At 35.4% G+C, this 18,131-nt stretch overlaps 1 pseudogene; it reads right to left on the bottom strand.

Moving 5' to 3' along the window:
• Window positions 1–527: 527 nt before the first annotated feature.
• Window positions 528–17,846, bottom strand: LOC113062293 (uncharacterized; annotated as a pseudogene).
• Between the last annotated feature and the right edge of the window lie 285 nt (window positions 17,847–18,131).

Genomic DNA, 18,131 nt, shown 5'->3' with positions numbered 1-18,131 from the left:
TCAAGTCTGTTTTGTGGACATGCACTTTTGCTTCTGTCCATTTATATGCCTAATAATCCTACAAATCCTTTTTCAGTATCAAAGAAGATGATTGCATATAATTTTAGGTAATTTGTAGTCTGAGTGGCTTTCATAGATGTAGGTCTTTCATTGTAAACCTGAGTGACATTGTTCCTCTCAGTATAGAATATGCACTTACACACAACAGTTTGACAATTACTCTTCTTATTCATAGTGTGTAAAGCCACATAGGGACTCCCACTACAAAAAGGCCTTTCTCTGTATATTTTGATTATTAGCTTGGCTTGATTTTCTATCCTCATCCAGTGGACTATAAGAGGATTAGACCATGGATGAGCAGGAGGTACAATGAGATACAGTATTTCACTTAAAAGAGAATGAAAGCGAGAGAGCGAGAGATAGCGATGGAATTAAGCTGCTTGTTCTTTTGATGGGCTTTCCTTTGAATAATACATGCAAATTGGGAATTAAGTGATGGAAGACAACATTTGTGTAGAAACCTGTTCTAGATTTGATTTAAATTTTCTGTTTATTATATGTAAAAGTATCTGGGGTGGCAAATCTGTAAGGCAAATCCACCGAACTGTACACTACCAACAAATACAAACATACTTTACTTTTTCAATTTTAATATTCACTTTTGAATATATATTTTTCCGTATTCATCCGTTAATAGCCAACAATTTAATAGACCCGTGCTAGCATGAGCTTACAATGATCAGTTGTGTTTTTTAACAAATATTCATTTTTAACTATAACAAATATTAATAAACACTGCTTATTGTTAGTAACTTTTGTAACTAATGGAATCTTATTGTAAAGGGTTACCATAAAATTGCAGAACATAACATTGTAAATGGGACAAAATCACTGATCAGTCCTGTAGTAATAAAATGAATGAAAAGATCTCTTAGTGTTAAAGAAATCAGAAAGAAACCTAAGAACAACAATAAGATGAACATGCCTTTCATTTGTGGTAATTATCCTTTTAAATATGGGATGGTTCAAAGAATACAGTACATTACACCAGCACAGTTCTCCTGTCTGCTGATGACAAAAAATAAACATATGAATGAAAAAAGTAAATGGACAGAACAAAAAATGTTATTGCATTGACTATTCAGAATTGTTTTTCATTGCTAAAGTACCTTCTTACCAAGCTCAGTGAATTAAATTTGGCATATTTCAACAATCTATTTTTTTTTCTGACAGATCTATTCACAACAAATTGTTCTTAAAGGGATAGTTCACCCAAAATAAAATGCAGGTATTTAATCTCATCTTCATGCTGTTCTGTATGACTACAGAACAGAAAAGAAGAACAATGGGGTCCAAACACATTTCATGAATAATAATAATTAAAAAAAGTAATAAAGTGTTGGAACATCATAAAGGTAAGAATATGTGACGTGAATGTGAAATGTGATGGCAGAATTTTCATTTTTGGGAGACCATCCCTTTGAATCCAAATAAGTGAAAAAACACACATGAACAGAGGTGTCTGAAATCCAAAAACACCTTATTGTGAAATAAAACTTGTGGAATGATTCTCTTTTGTCCCTTTGGACCAGGGCCATTCTTTAATATAAAAGTCTGTGGGTGTTTCACTTTGTGGGGTCTTCACAGAGGTTACAGTCAGCCCTTTGGTCAGCCTGATGCTCCAGTTGAATGGTTACTGAATGGAAATTGTATGAGGTGAAACAGGTCTGGGTCATTTCTCTCAACACCGCCTGTGGCTCTACAGTATCATCTGAAGAGTGAAAAATGAACAGACGGTTATAAACTTATGGCTAGGGTGAATATATAAGATATATGTTTTTGCTTTACGATATGCAAATAAATGGAACAAAAATTCAGTATGGAGTTAAAAGTGTTACCTATAGCCACATGAGCAGAAAGTACAGCCTGGTTCATTGTCAAGGCCCAGATGTGAAGGTTGTGCACAGCTTTGACACCCTTTACTCGGAGCAGTTGTTCCCTCACCTCATTGTAGTTCACACCAGCCGGCGTACCTGTGGAGGAGAAACACTGAGGCTGACGAGATCCTAATTCAAATCTTCATCTTCCAACAAATCTTTTAAAGAGGATAAGAAATTCAGAAGGCCTGAAAAATGAAACAACCTTCCTCAGAATGCCAATTAAACAGCTTGCATTTATTTATAGATACTCATATTTAAGATTTACCTTCATTTGAATTTGCTAGTCACACATTTTGACAGACCTGCTTATTCATCATTATTACTACATTCTAAATTAAGAATAATAACTGATTAAAACAGAAATTTCATGATGGAAATATGACAATTTTGTGGTGACCAGAAATTTACAATTAAATTAATCAAAACTATCTTTTAAAGCAGTCGATTCGGGTCCTTGAATTTGATTAACGACATTTCACTGTTTTAATCGCTCAGTTTGTCTGTGTTAGCATGTTTCTATTAGCAATGAAGAAGAGTGACTCTTTCTTAGAGGTTTAAACCATGCATCACCTGGAGGTGGTGAGAAGAGACCAAGTGAGTGTTTAATCAACCATCTGCTCAGATTATTCCCTCAAAAACACTGATTCATTCAGGAACAAACCCAGTGACGGTCACAACATGTGAGTCATGAAACCATTCACTCAACCAGGAACAAAATCAGTGACATCATTATCAGTGATTCAGTCACTCAAGTAAATGATTCCCTCAAAAACACTGATTCATTCAGGAACAGAACACCACTATTACAGAGTCACAGACATAACAGATTCTGTTTTAGCTTCTTGTGGGACTATTTTCATTGAAAGAACTAAAATTTTAGTCAATGTTATGTCTGTGATGTAAACATTTTTAGAAGCTTTTTTAAAGTCGCAACTCTTTACCTAAACTACAGCTCTACGATTTCTGAAGCATAACTGAAACAGAAAAAAACACAATACTTTTTTACCTTCCATTAAGACAATGATAATGTCCCTCATGATGGTGATTGTGGTTCCCAGGACAAATATAGAAAACAGGAAGGTGCAGATGGGATCTGCAATTTTATATTCAGGCTATAAAAAGAAAAGAATTACATTTTCATTAGTATTATGCCATCAAAATTGGATCTATACTTATTATCTGCCATACTATTACATTAAAATGCATTCAGACAACACTAGCATTCCCTCATAACTGCCTGTTTTCTGCTCTTTTTCTATATAACAAACAGCTACTGGTTAAGCCAATGATACTTTTACATTAAATACTTCTGGTTCATCATTTAGGACTCATCAGACCTCAGATCTAATAATCTCTTACCTTAAAAAAGATGATGAGGGCACTGACAAGCACACTGACACTCTGTAGAAGGTCTCCAATCACGTGGACAAACGCTGCCCTGACGCTAGCATTAGCTTGTTGTCTTTTACCAGACCCATGCTTTTCGATGTCATGATGATTAGCGTTAGAATTGCTGTGGCCATTTTTCTTCCTATGGTCATGACTGTGGCCGTGGCCACCGCTCAGACCACCGTGACTATGGCCATGACCTGACTGATGCAGAGTGAAGGCCATTCTGCAAAGAGAACAACAGAAGGAAGTCAGTTTTCACAGCAAATAACGATTTTGTTAAAATTTCATAGATTAGTTAGATATTAGATTAGGGCTATTAATAGTGTGCAAATATACTCAGAAATAGAACGGCATCGCTCAGTGAGGTTTTTTGTCTTACATAATGTTGGCCAGTACAGCACAGCCAGAGGTTATAAGCATGACTGTGCCCTCAATAGTGAAGTCATCTTGAATGAGCCGTTCCACTGCCAGATACACCAGCACACCAGTCACCAGCCAAATGGTGAAGACAGATAGCAGAGCACCCAAGATTTCTGAAAATACCCAATAGTAAATAAGTAGATGAAATTACAATTGTACTTTGTATAGTTCACTATAGAATACATCGAGAATAAATACGTATGAATACAATACTGTTCAAAAATTTGGGGTAAGTTTTTTTATGTTTTTGAAAGAGGTCTCTTATGCTGACCAAGACTGCATTTATTTAATTTAAAAAAAATCTTAATACTGTGTAATGTTATTAAAATTTTAAATAACTATTTTATATGTTCATATAATTTATTACTGAGATGTGTGTGTGTGTATAGTGTCCTATTTTAAAAAAAAGAAACATGTGGCAGCCATCCAGGAGTTTTGAGTCACATGACAACAATTTACTGTTCTACAAATCCAGTGATTCACCTGCTCGATGCCAGCCATAATTGAGAGTGCGTGTAGCAGGTCTGGACGACAGCCACAGTGAGCACAAACTGATGATGAAGCTGGTAAGGTCCACGAGCAGGTGTGCGGCATCTGTCATCACTGCCAGACTCCCAGCAAAATACCCACCTGTACACAGACCAGCAATCCTTCATGTGTGCAAAAACAAATATGACAGCCAACCAATCATCAGTAAGGGTCACACACCTAAGATCTCGCCAATCATGAAGACCAGACACACTACTGAAACAATGTATAGGCGTTTCTTGGCAAGCTTTTTTTCCCGCTCTCGGTCCTCCAGGGCATGGCTGTTATCATGACAGTGCTTACTATCCTTCATCTCAACAGAGGACATACTGAAACAGCAGAATAAACAGTCATAAACATAAGAACATAAGGATCTCTTATTCGTTTTGAATGACAAACAGCAGGTTTATCTAAAAGTATTAGCATGTATGCCAATTCCCATGTAGCCTACAATTATTTAAATAGGCTATAGCCTACATAAAAATATTTAAATAACTTGTTTTTTAAATATATAAATAGGATGCTATACAAAGAGTTAAAGTTATCCCGAGTTATCTTTCAAAAAGTAGCCTTTTGTTGTAGTTGAGTTATAGGTGAAATAGACTTCATCTATGTTTGTTCTGTGTTCTTGTATAGGCTGTACTCCAAATGATTCAGTTAGAAAACAGCGGTCCGAACGAAAGGAACCGATTCGCGAATCGATTCAGACCGTTTCCTATCCGGATTGGGGCGCAGTGCAAAGTTTGCACTCCACTGAGACCCTTATGACTATGTGCAATATCACTCGTTACTATTACATTAATGAAAGGAGAAAAGTAGCCTAAATGGGGGAAAAAAAAGTTATTTGTCCTTTCAGGCTAGTCTATAAAACAATCAAAATATAATTCAAGTTAAAAAATAAATAAATAAACAAATAAATAACACCTTTCGTTCAAATAATCATTTGCAATACTAATAAATTAAGAAAAAAAGTAAAGAAAATAAAAACAACATAAGACATTGAAATAAACAAAACAGTCCGTTTACCCTTCCGACGTGATGGTGTACATTTTTGCGCCGTTGTCCGCCACCAAATGGATCTTTTCCGGATCAATTTTGACCATGGTTTAAGTTTTCCTAGAACTTATTTATCAAACGTTTAAAATATAAGTTATTCCTATCTGAAATGCTAAAATAAGGATGAGATATGAGAACGAGGGCGTTAAACTCCTGTCGTGTCACTGTCGCCGCAGCATCTCCAGGAGGAAAAGTGCTGATATCTGAGGCTCAGTGCAAAAGCGCTGTTATTTGAAGCCTTGTGACTGCGAACCGTGTGCAAACAGTTTCTGATCAAACTATGATGTGTTTTTCTCATACAAACCACGACAATAGCATCCTTAGGGTCCTTCAATCTGGAGATATAGTGGAGGACAATATCGCGACCATTAACATGAATGAAGTGACGCTGTTTATTTGTGCATAATATACTCACTAATTTCTCCAAGCTGCTGTGGTAGCTAAATTTGTTATTATTAACTTTAAGATATTATTATATTAAAAGAGTAGCCTACAGAAATAAAAAATCACAATTTTAACCTGTGTTGTAGCTATAATATGCAGGAGGTATAACTCTTAATATTTGGTGCTCAGAGGACAAGCGGATTTATCTGAAGCCTTGTGACTGTGAACCGTGCGCAAAGCTCAGGCTGCTTGCAAGTTGCCCAAGACTTCGATGATTGACAATGAAAGCAGTGGCGGTTCTAGACCACAGTGACTGGGGGGCTAGGCAGGGACCACTTGTGCTTTGTGTAGGTTCATTTATGTTAACCTACTTCCAGTATTATTCATTCAGTCATTTTTCCAATGCCATGTATCACTACAATCTCCAGAAGAAAGCTATAACTATTTAAACTCAAATGAATGTTTCATTATGTTTTTTTATCGGACAAATATTTTTGAATTGTAGCGTCAGGGGCGTCATGCTAATCATGTGACACAGCAGCCACTATAACTGATATATTTTTTTCCTTTTTTTTAGAAATATTCCCAAATGTGTTAACTATATCATGAAATATCCCATATGCTAAAATGTGTAAGAAAATGCATTTTGCGACTTAAAACGATTCTGTTTGTTGATCACCCCACATAACTGAAAGAGCCCATGAGAGACAATCAGTTAACACAACACTGAAAAGCTCTAACACATTCAGTAAGTTGATTAGGTTTAAATGTTTGCCTAATTTAATCACTTTAATGGTAGGCTACATTTTATTTTCCAAACAAGTCACAAAAAGAATATTGAAATGATTATAATTTGATAGAATATAAACAACTAAACGGATGATTTTATTCTTTGCCTTCTGCTTTATTTGGCTCAGACCGACACATTACTTACAAAGGCTGATGTTAAAATGTACACTTGCAACTAAATAAGTTAAAAGTTGTGGTTTCACAGGCAATGCGTGGCCCCTTCAGCTCCTACAAAGGAAACGGTTGTAACTAGTAGTTTAATTCTTTTCATCACAGATGACCAATGAGGGAGAGACCATACAGTAAAATGCACATAAACACTTATTATTCAACCAACAGACCCATAGGGACAATGAACAATTGAATCATCATTACCAAAGCACTGTTTCTAGATGAAAAAGGGGACAATATGACAGATAACATATTTGAATTTGTTTGATCAATGGTGCGAACGACCGCTGTGACCTTTTGAGGCATCTGAAATTGTTTTTCAGATAGGCTTACTTCTTGGTCATGATTGCATAATTATAATAAAATAAACCTAAAGAGATTAAAATCTGAATATTATAAGGTATACTCTACTATTGAGGTGATGTATGCTGATAAGCACAAACCCAGAAGGGAAAACATCTCTTTGCTCACTGCAAAGCTCTTTTAACTACATTAACTCTAGCACATGTAACCTTCAGTTTACAAAAGGGGTTCGTTGATATGACTGCCGTACTAAAATACCACAGCGGAGTATTAGCTGCTGCACCGAGATGAATATTCACTGCATAAATACAAAAATAACATCACCACAAATCTGAAGATCTGAAGTAATATCAAATGAGTAAGAGAGGAGCTGGAGAGAAACCTACAGACTGAAGAACAGGTGGATATTATCAAAGCAAACTTTCATATAATGTCTGTTTGTAAAGTAATTTACCAATGCAGATCTTTGCTTGTTGGGTAGCACCTCTACTTACTTTTGGTGTCTTACTTTATGGAAGCTTCCAAAACAAAGCAATACAAAAGGAAACATCTGAAGTTCTTCTACGGACTCATCTTGTTTTTCAAGAACAACTTCTATCTATTATTTAAATGACTGCATTGATTCCAATGCACTTGAATGTGGGCAATCATAAGTTCTCTTTTTCCCAGACATGTACTGGCCGAGATGTCTAAATGGCATAAAACATACCAACATTTTAGGCCATTTAGAAATCCCAGCCAGGAAGTGTCCAGGATGGTCATCCTACTTGAACAATACTTTTTCCATTACAATGGGGATTTTCAAGTGATGGTGCTCATCAGTGAAACACTCAGGCAGCCATGGACTGCATATTGGACACATCCACTAACAGTATAGTTGGGTTAGGTGATGTCAACTCTTGGGGGAAAAAAAAAAGCAAGGGGACCAGAGGAGAGGTGATGGGGTGAGAGTCCAGCTCAATCAGAGGGGCTATAGAGATCGCCGGAGGAGGGCAGGCGAACGTGGCCACCTGTAACACTAGGGAGCCTAGAGAGGTCTGGGAGACTGCTGAGACGAGACCGCAGCTCCTTCCGTACCTGGGACACCCGGGCCAATTTGCGCTTGTATTCCTAAAATAAAAACATGCAAACAACCTAGTTAGTGCAAAAATATAACTTATTAGTAAAATAAAAATGTACAATGGAAAAATGTATACATAATTATCAATTTAATTGTTAAGTAAAATAATAAGTAAAATAACTGAAACAGTACTTTCTTGTAAATGTACTCTAATAATCTTTCTAATAATCTTTCTTTCTTTATTTATTGTTTTGTGATGCTGCAGAAATTATTAATATTTATGTATTTATTTATAACCAAAATGTTTTTTATATATTAAAGATAAGGCTCTTTAAGTGCAATAAGTCTAACGGTTTTTGGAATTTATTAAATTTACTGAACGGTTTAATTTGGTTCAGATGTTACAACATCACTTTGTTTCAGTTCTCAGTATCTCTCAGAAACACATATCAGTTGTTACCATTTACAGTGAGTACAGATACATTAAAACAATAAGGTCTGCTGTTATTCAAAGCATTTTAAACATGTATATATGCAAAACAGAATAGATAACATTGAGAAGTTTCTAGCGTTATTACATTTTGAATGATATAGATTACTTAATGGATATATTTCAGTATTAGTGAAGCCCTGTGATTGTTCCAAAGGCTTAAGTTATTGCTATTTATGTTTCCTAACACTACCAATGCTTAATTTACATCAGTTACAAAGTTTAGAAATGTTATTATGTTCCATCATGTAAAATGAAGGACATAAAGTTTTAAAAGTTACTTTTTAAATCCCTTCAACATTCATACGTTTAATTAAACAGTAGAATGTTTACCATTTTAAAGAATTAGAAAAGCATCTCAGAACATAAAGAGTTTTAAACATGATTAAAATGTTTAATTCACCAAAAAAAAATTAAACTATAATATATATATATATATATATATATATATATATATATATATATATATATATATATATATATATATCTTTCAGATAGACATGTTAAATGCATGTTATAATCAAGACTAATTTGATTCCAAAAATTAAAACATTGTACCTTTTTGTAGGATTGATATTTGTTCTACTAAAATGTAAACTGCACATAGCACAGATTTTAAATGGAAATGAAATATGGCCTACACTCATGTAATGATAACTATAACTATTTTCTAACCTTTAAGAGTAAAATCACACTTTGAGTTCAGCTGAAAACAAAATTAAAACCAATATATAAATGCATGAACTATGCTTATAAAACAATCTCTTCAGATTATTTACTTTCATATTTTTAGTTCTAGATGAACGGTGTATAAAAGGATTAATTTAAATTCTCTCTCTCTCTCTCTCTCTCTCTCATATATATATATATATATATATATATATATATATTTAACTTGCCAATGTTAATATTAACCAAAAATAATAAATGCTGCAAAGGCGTTCATTGTTTAAATCATGTTAACTACAGTAGAACTAAAGAGTTACAAAATACCCACAGCCAGTTTGGTTTTTAAAGTTATGTCACTCAATAAGGATGTATTTGTGAAAGCCAGTGCATAAGCAAAAATAAATAAATAAGTCACACTCAAGAGATTGATGTTATTTTCTTTTATTTATTCTGAAAAGGCGACATCAGGTGGAAGACAGGAACCTGCTCACTACCTGTTGGCAAAGGCTGGAAAATGAAGCAGTTAATGTCCATAAAACTTTTACGTGAACTAAGTGTTTATTCTTACCAGACCAATAATGCAAAACTCATGCATTGGAATTAAAAGATTAGAGATTTATAGTGCTGCGTTTGCAAAAATTACTTGCTACTGGAGATTCACGGTCCTCCATGTGCAGAACGAACACCAAATATGAAGCAACAAAATGCAATTAAGATCACAGTGATAACATGAACATCACTATAAAAAGAATGAATAGAAGAAAGAAACTGACACGTGGAGACAGCAGGTAAGGATAAAGCAGAAAAGGGAAGAAAATGTGAACTCAGTAAGTTTACCCACTTCTAGTTTCTGCTCATTCTGGGCCAGACCGTCTCTCTGACTCTGCAAAAAGACGGCAAGCGTGCGTGTGAGCTGCCGCCGGTCATCAATCTCTGCCGCCAGCCGCCCGCTGTAGTCAGCTAGAAGCATGCAGGCCTCTTCCACCAACCGAGAAAGACGCTCCCCTGACTCTTTATCTGAAAAAACACAATCAGGACAGACTTCAGAATGATCAACTACAGATGATTTTTGTTCAGCTTACTATATAGTACTGCAGAGATTGCCGATTTTTGTAGGCCAAAACCTGAAAACAAGTTAGCATCTGTTTTTTTCTTGGAACCAGGGTCATGCTATCTTTTGGGCTTACTTTTCACCTTTGAGAAATTATGATAGAATTTTAATTTTTGGGTGAACTATCCCTTTAAGATGAGTTTCAGTTTACAAGTTCTTTAAGCCTATTTAAATTAAATCACTGCTTATCAATTACCAATCACCTGTGTGCAGTGTGGTCATCATTAAGCTTAAGTTGTAAGTTTTTTCTATGAGTAATAATAGTAATAAAGATTTTTTTCATGTACACAAGCAGACAGTAATTTTACTGTTGCATCACATTTCATGCTATGAATGCTGTGTTTGTCAAGTTTAAGAGTACATTTTTTACATAATCTGGGGACCCCAGCGTTCTGTTCCAACTGAGCACTTAACGCCTGTTTCACACATACTCCGTCTGCAGAGCGTATGCAGTCCGTGTGCGTTACGTATGTGGTGCAGAAGCAGCAGATTATAAGGCAAACTGTCGTTTTTTTGAGAAAATTCAAGGCTTTTAAGTGCGCCTTATAGTGCGGAAAATACGGTAGTATACATTTATTGTAAAATGACTGCATTTCCTTGTCAATCCATGTTCATTTTTACCGCCAACAATGCGCGGTCACTTTAATTCAGCGCGTGCAGCACAGCAGAAATAGACTTGGTACGTAAACGATCGCTGCACTGCTGCAGATGCACTGCTCCTGGAACGCACTGACCGACTGCAACCGCGTGCAGTGTGAACGCTCTGATCCGTTAACATTGGTGTGTAAAAAAATACGCAACATACACACTGCAGACGGAGTATTATATGTGTGAAACAGGCGTTATAATCTGTGCTGTAAAGTGCTGACACCATGAATCATCAATTCAAAATTAGATTTCTAATTGATTCTGTTGCATTTACTTAATTCTGGCATTCTCACCCGTAACTTTGTGCAAAAGAGAGGTGTCCTGCACCTCTGGGGGTAGAGCAGAGATCCTCTGGCGGAGAGCTGCATCACTGGAGGCTGCGTTCTCAAGTTCCTGTAGAGCTCGGATCAGATCTGCAGTCTGAGACACACAAAACATGTCATGACATGGAAGATTAAACTGACTTGGGGTCAGTTTATAGGTAAATATGCATTACGTAAGGCCGTTCGTTCATACCTGTGGAGGTTCAGCAGGGGAGCTTTGGGAGGCAAAGTCATCATTGTTCACCTTAATCTCTTCATAAGGCCTTTTCTTGGCCTTCTTTTCTACCTCTGTAAGTCATGAGGAGACATTCTACATGTCATACATTAACAAAGGCATTCTCTCTTTTAACAAAGACTTTACATCACACTTATCAAAAAAACTCTCTGAGCGACTATACTGCAGTCACAATAACCTTTGAAATCAGTGTGACGTTGTGGTGGTTTACTTACGCAGGACATCAGAGAGTTTGTCCAGTATGTCATTCTCATAGACGGCTCTTTCCTGCCAGATGGACAAAACTCTACCTAACTGTTTCTTACAGCTCTCGTCTCCTTCACTAGACAAGGTAGATAAAAAAAATGGTAAGTATAATTTTAGCACAGGAAGAATGATAGCAACACAACTACAAGATGCAAATATTCAAGGTAAGGCCCAATTATATTTGGCTAAATAAAATGTATATTTGAAGAATTCAATAAACAAACTACCTTGAATGTTTGTTTGGGTTTAACAAAATGCCAGCTTCTGTGGCAATTTCTATAGAGAGAAAAATGTATGGCTATATTATATCGTGTTCTTACAATTTATTTTAACTAAAAACTTCTTGGCTTAGTTGTTAAAAATGTCTTCAAAAGAGTTAAATGAATAAAAAGAGTTACACAGGGTTAAAACCAGCACAAGCTAATAGAGCATACTGCAGGGATAAAGGGTTTTGGCAGGGACAAAATGTTGGAGGAAATTAAGTTTTTGAGGAAAACAATTTTTCTCCATATAATGGACTTCAATGGTGGTCAAGGGTTTAAGGACCAAATTGCAGTTTCAATGCAGCTTCAAACCGTAGAACAGGGGTCTAATCTAGCAAAACAAGCTGTCATTTAAAAATATACATTAAAAAATAATCACAAATGCTTGTCATGCGTAACATAGGGGGAAGTTCTGACCCAGTGTTAGAAAGAAAGACATGAACGTCTTGGGGTGAGTAAATTATCAGGAAGTTTTTTTATTCTGCAAGTGAACTACTCCTTTACTCCCTACACTTCACGTTTCTGAATTCTTTACACTTTCCCAGACTTTTACTCCTTAACAAAATACATAACTTAATAGAAAAAAGTATTTCTTTGTTTCTGCATGTTCTAATGAGTGATACAGTTTCAAAGCACGATGGAATAGATTTGTGATGCCTGACTTTGAGGAGTATCTCCAGCACAGCTTGCAGTTTGCAGCATACCATGATAAAAATTTAACTGTAGGGTTTCTAGGTACTTGAATAAGAAACAGTAGTCTTATACAGTATAAATGTACAAACGCTACAGCTTAAATCATAAAAAATACTACAGTTATATTCCATTACTCCTTTAATACATGCCTTAATAATATAAGAATTTGATATGAATATCACACATTTCTGCCACACAATTTCTAGATTGAAAAGCCTTTGATGGTAACGTTGTGCACAGTGTCTCTCCTGTTTGTCAGCACCGTTTTATCCAGCTTTAAACTTGTCTAAAATCACAGAGTCGGTTGTGTTGCGTTGCGTTGCGTTTCTGTTTATCTGCTCTAGTAAGCTCGCGCTACGCTGCAGTTTGAGCTCTGAGCCGAGCGGATAAATGGTCCGTGTGGCACACTTCAGTCATGCTGTTTTGTTTCCGCTTTTGCTGCATAAACATCATATAGAACAATTAACGTACTCTTTTTATCATTTTATTGAGGAAAACCATTTTTTTTGAGAATTATCATTATTGTGTCATTGATTGACTTATATACTATAGTCATTAAAAGGGGAAAAATGACTCATTTCACAATAACACAGCATTTATATAATCCATAATACAATGTACTAAACCCAGTAAATAAAAAATATATAACAATTACAATTTAAATAGGAGCTAAACAGACCAAATATACTGGTTTATCTCACCTGGAGACATGTTTGAAAGCATCAACAATGACTGGGGAAAAATCTTGTGTGAACTCTGGTCCTTTCCTCTTGCTATTCTGTATCACATCATTTGCAAGATACAGGAAGGTCAGCTTACGGGACACCTGGGCTGCACAGAGAGAAAGAGAAGAAGAAAACAATTTTTTATTTAATAGGCTCTCGGTTTGGGGAGGAATGATTCTTTAAATATTTGTGATCTAAAAGAAAAGGCATGTGCTGTTTAATTAAACCAATTAAATCATTCATACCAGTGGTTTGAATGTTGAGAGGGGAAAAACCTATTCGAGACAACCGAATAGCAAATTAACATATGTACTACCACCAAACCTCTGTTAGGATGTCAGGACAGCCATGCTCAGCATATAGATTTACGAGTGAGAAATGATAGTTGTGGATACTTCCTGATCACAAAAACCTGCTCTGAAAACTACACCTTCACTATTGAGACGATGAGGTCTCAGGAGAGATGATCTAAAGATAGCGCTGTTTTTTTGTACCACCACCCAATCAATGATCCCACTGATCATGTTTTTCTGAAGCTGTAATGTTATCCCATCAGCCTGAAGGGAGCTCATTCCTAGGAAACTGGGTTAAACCATAAAACCAAGAATGCGCTGTTATCACTGGGAGATGACAGAGAATCCTACGAATTCATCTTTGTACTGCTATCCCACACAGTGATCCAAAGCCCTCATTGTTGTCCTAAACCCTGACTAGGTCGAAATAAAACTGCTGAGAAACTCTTAAGAAAACAATGATAATCATTTCCAAATAGAAACATGGAGCCATCTCTAAAGGGCAGATTAAAACGCACTTCTCCATGGACGACAAACTACACAGCGGCTCAATAACTTGCATTCATTCATTTGTCAATCAAGTATTGCATCTACTCTGACTGACGTCAACTGTAAACAGCGCTGCCATGTAATCACAGGGCAACAGGTCAAACACATCAATTACTAACAGACTAGTTTTCCAAACACAATTAATCTTTACTGTACATCCAGATTAATTAAGCTGATGTTCACATGCAGTCTGTTGGAGATCAATACAACAGGGCTGATCACAGAATCTAGACTCCTACAGCATTGTGTGTCATGATCACAAAGGTGCAACATTATAATAATGCTTTAGTGGAACCAGTGGTTATGCAGGACCAGACTAGAAGTGAATCTTCATTATGTCTGTGAGAAAATAAAAAGGACTGTGCTAACCTGTGATAATAGCAAACGGAAAGCCTTAAAAATTTCTGGTAAATATCTCTATACACAAATAGATACAAGAATCTGTGGCACCATAACATTTGAGTAGTAAATGACCAAACAATGAAACCTAAAGCCACTGTAAAATTGGATTCTAACGGGTACATAGTGATGCATCAAAATTTATTTCTAAAAATAAAAAAAACAAACAAACAAATTGAAAACAAAGTTTAATTAAATGTAGGTAATTGGATAGCTCATACTATTCAGGGTGCAGTGCTGTCAAGTGATAAACCAGTTGTAATAAAGTTATTCAACAACGAGCCAAACAAATTGCACATATTGCTACTAACTAAATCTAGCATAATTTTTGGTCACATTAAAAGTACAGAAGGCCTAGCCCTAGATAGTGACATACGTAATACACCTTATCAGAGAAGCGCTCATTAAACAACTGTTCCAGTCAATGATTTTGGCCACCCAAAACTAGAAAACTTTTTCTTTTCTTTTTGTCATTTCAACTGAATATTTCAGTCCATTACTACTGCAGCAATAGCACTGACAAAATGTGTGTTTGGGAAAAACAATACTTGTAATTCAAAAGTGTGGGATCTGGTTGATCCTAAAACACACCCTGTGTTAGATCAGACAGGTCTGTTCTCATCCCAGCATAGACCACATGAGCCACGCTGAAAAGAGAAGGTACTGGGTACAAGTACAAACATTGCGTCTTGCCATTTTTACTGGAAATTCCCCTGCCCAAATAATACATAAAATAAAAACACGGGGCTAGGGCCTAAAACCCCCCAAAATATATGGCATAAAACTGAAACTATTAACAGAGGTGTAAAAAGTACTCAAAAATTTTACTCAAGTGAAAGTACAAGTACAAGAAAGTACAAGAAATTTAATATCTGGTCAAAAGTATACTTGAGTAAAAGTAAAAAAGTACAACTTTTAAATTGTACTCAAGTATTAAAAAAGTAGAAGTACTTTTTTTTCTGACAGAAAATACAGAAGAATGGTTAAAGGAAGAGAACCAAAAAAATGCAATGGCACAGGTCAAACATGTGTATTAAGTTCAACAACAACAATTAAAAAAATCCTGGAAAAGAATTAAAAGGAAACTCAATTTCCACTCTCATGCCATCCTATATGACTTTCATTTATCAGATAAACACAAACTACGAGTTAAAAAATAAATAAATAAATAAATAAATAAAAGTGTATGGGACATCCAAAAATGACACTTCAAAAACTTCACACAAAGAGAATATGACAGTAACTCGTGCGACCCCTGTTAATGAATCACTGTCTTCTTAAGTCAAACGATAGGCATACTGTATGTAAGAAAAATACAAATACCAATATTTTAATCTTGACCATCATGTTCACTTTGTGTGGTTTCTGAAGTGCCTTTGCTTGTGTTCATGTAAAGAAAGAAAGTCATAAACATCTGGGATGACAGAGGTTCAGTAAATGGTGAGAGAATTTTCATTTTTGGGTGAACTATCCCTTTGAAGAGCAAGATGTGATGGAGAGGCTAGAAATATATATAAAATCGAATAAAAGAATGTGTTGAATTAATGAGGAGAGTCATAGAATTAAACCATACAACGTTAACGTTTTTAAAGGCGACTTTATTTTTGTTGTCCATTCAACGTTACCATCTAAAAGGACAATTAATCTTTTACAGGTTTATTTGGGGCATTTAAAGTTTTTCTTAGCAGATATTGATAAATAATTATTTGTGACTAATTAGATGAATTAATGAGAAAAGAATGTAATTATTAAGATTTAAAAAAAAAAATTGCATTGACAGTCCTAATTCCTACTTAATGTTTCATATAATGACTTTGTAAATAAAATTTATCCACCAACTGAAAAGAACATCACTAAACATGAATTACAATTAATTTAGCATATAATGTTTATTTAAACACTTTTTTGAAGATTTGTAACATTTAATAATAATAAAAATATCCCACAAAATATATTAATTGTATTTAAATGATCATAGCTGATTTTATTTGCATTTACATCAAAATTTACGATCAAAACAGAACAGACTTTGCAACCTTAATATGCTTCCTCAGATTTGATTGTGAAGCCAGACATTTACCTGATGAAAGTCATAATTAAAGTAGAAATGTTCGTGCTTGGTGCATGAAAACAATGATCATTAGTTCTCATGTCAGGCAGACACTTCTTGAGCTTCTGTTTACCATATTCAATGAGCATAAGATAAAATAAAATATAATGTACTTTTCAAGATAAAATAAAATTGTAAAGAGTAAAAAGCACAGTTTTTTTCTTCAGAAATGTAATCAAGTACAAGTAGTCAGTTTAAACTGTACTTGAGTAAAAGCACAAATCCCTCAAAATAATACTTAAGTACAGTAATCAAGTAAAATTACTCAAATATTTTACACCTCTGACAATTAATGAAACAGATGAGTAGATGCTTCAAAATGGCTGCCAGGGTCAGTGGAAGATAAAGCATAACAAATCTAATGCAAGTTAGATATTATATTGAATATTTCTTCTGGGACTCAACTAAATTTGATATGCAGTAGTGAAACTGTAATCTGAGTTGCACATAGCACTGACTTCACACATGTTGCCATGTTTTGCTGCAATTTTCATACAGACTGTTATTGTGTTATTGTAAAACCAGTCAAGAATTGAGGGTTTGTCTCAATAATAACCTGCAGTTTGTAAGCTGCAGATTGTGCAAAGGAATCAAAACATGCAGATCAGCTAAGCGGTTAGCTTGTAAGAGAGCCTATGATTAGCTTGTTTGCTATATGTGTTGTTTAATTTAATTTCAAAACGACAAAAAACATAACATAACCTCGCATTGTAAAGCTATCTTAGGTGTTTGCGATAAAATGTACCTCTCCTTACCTTTCTTCAGCTCGTTATACCAGACTTTGACGATGGTCTTGGAGTGTTTTCTGTGATGGATGAGCCACAGTGAAAGGGTCTGCACGCTCTGCTGGGAGTTACTCAGTTCTGATAATTTCTTCTCCAAAGCAGGTTCCGAGAACACGGACATTTTCAATTGTAAGCAAGAGTTGGATAGAAAAGGCTCCTTGCCTAAACCAGGCACCCGAAGGTCGAGGATATTAACGCTGATAACTCCTCAAGCCAGCAATACATTCCCTGCTCTACCACACACACTGCCATAAAGTTGGCATGACGTCGGACGTGCGATATTCGCAAATTTAGGGACCGTCTCTAAAGTTGCACAGTACACGTTTCTGACTTCAAAAGCATTTGAAGAGAATGACTTAGTCAGGTCAAGTCAAGTCTGCTTTATTGTCAATTCTTCCACATGTACAGTACATACATACAGAGAATTGAAATTACGTTACTCTCAGACCACCGGTGCATACAGATAACACAAACAGTAGAGCCTAAAAATCTAGATCAAATATAAAATATAAGATACAACTACATAATAAGGGAATGTAAAAAAAAAGA

The sequence above is a fragment of the Carassius auratus genome, chromosome 44, assembly GCF_003368295.1.
Source record: "Carassius auratus strain Wakin chromosome 44, ASM336829v1, whole genome shotgun sequence".
In the NCBI taxonomy this organism is placed as follows: Eukaryota; Metazoa; Chordata; class Actinopteri; order Cypriniformes; family Cyprinidae; genus Carassius; species Carassius auratus.
The sequence above is the reverse complement of the archived record's forward strand: the minus strand, read 5'-3'. Positions and strand labels throughout refer to the sequence as shown.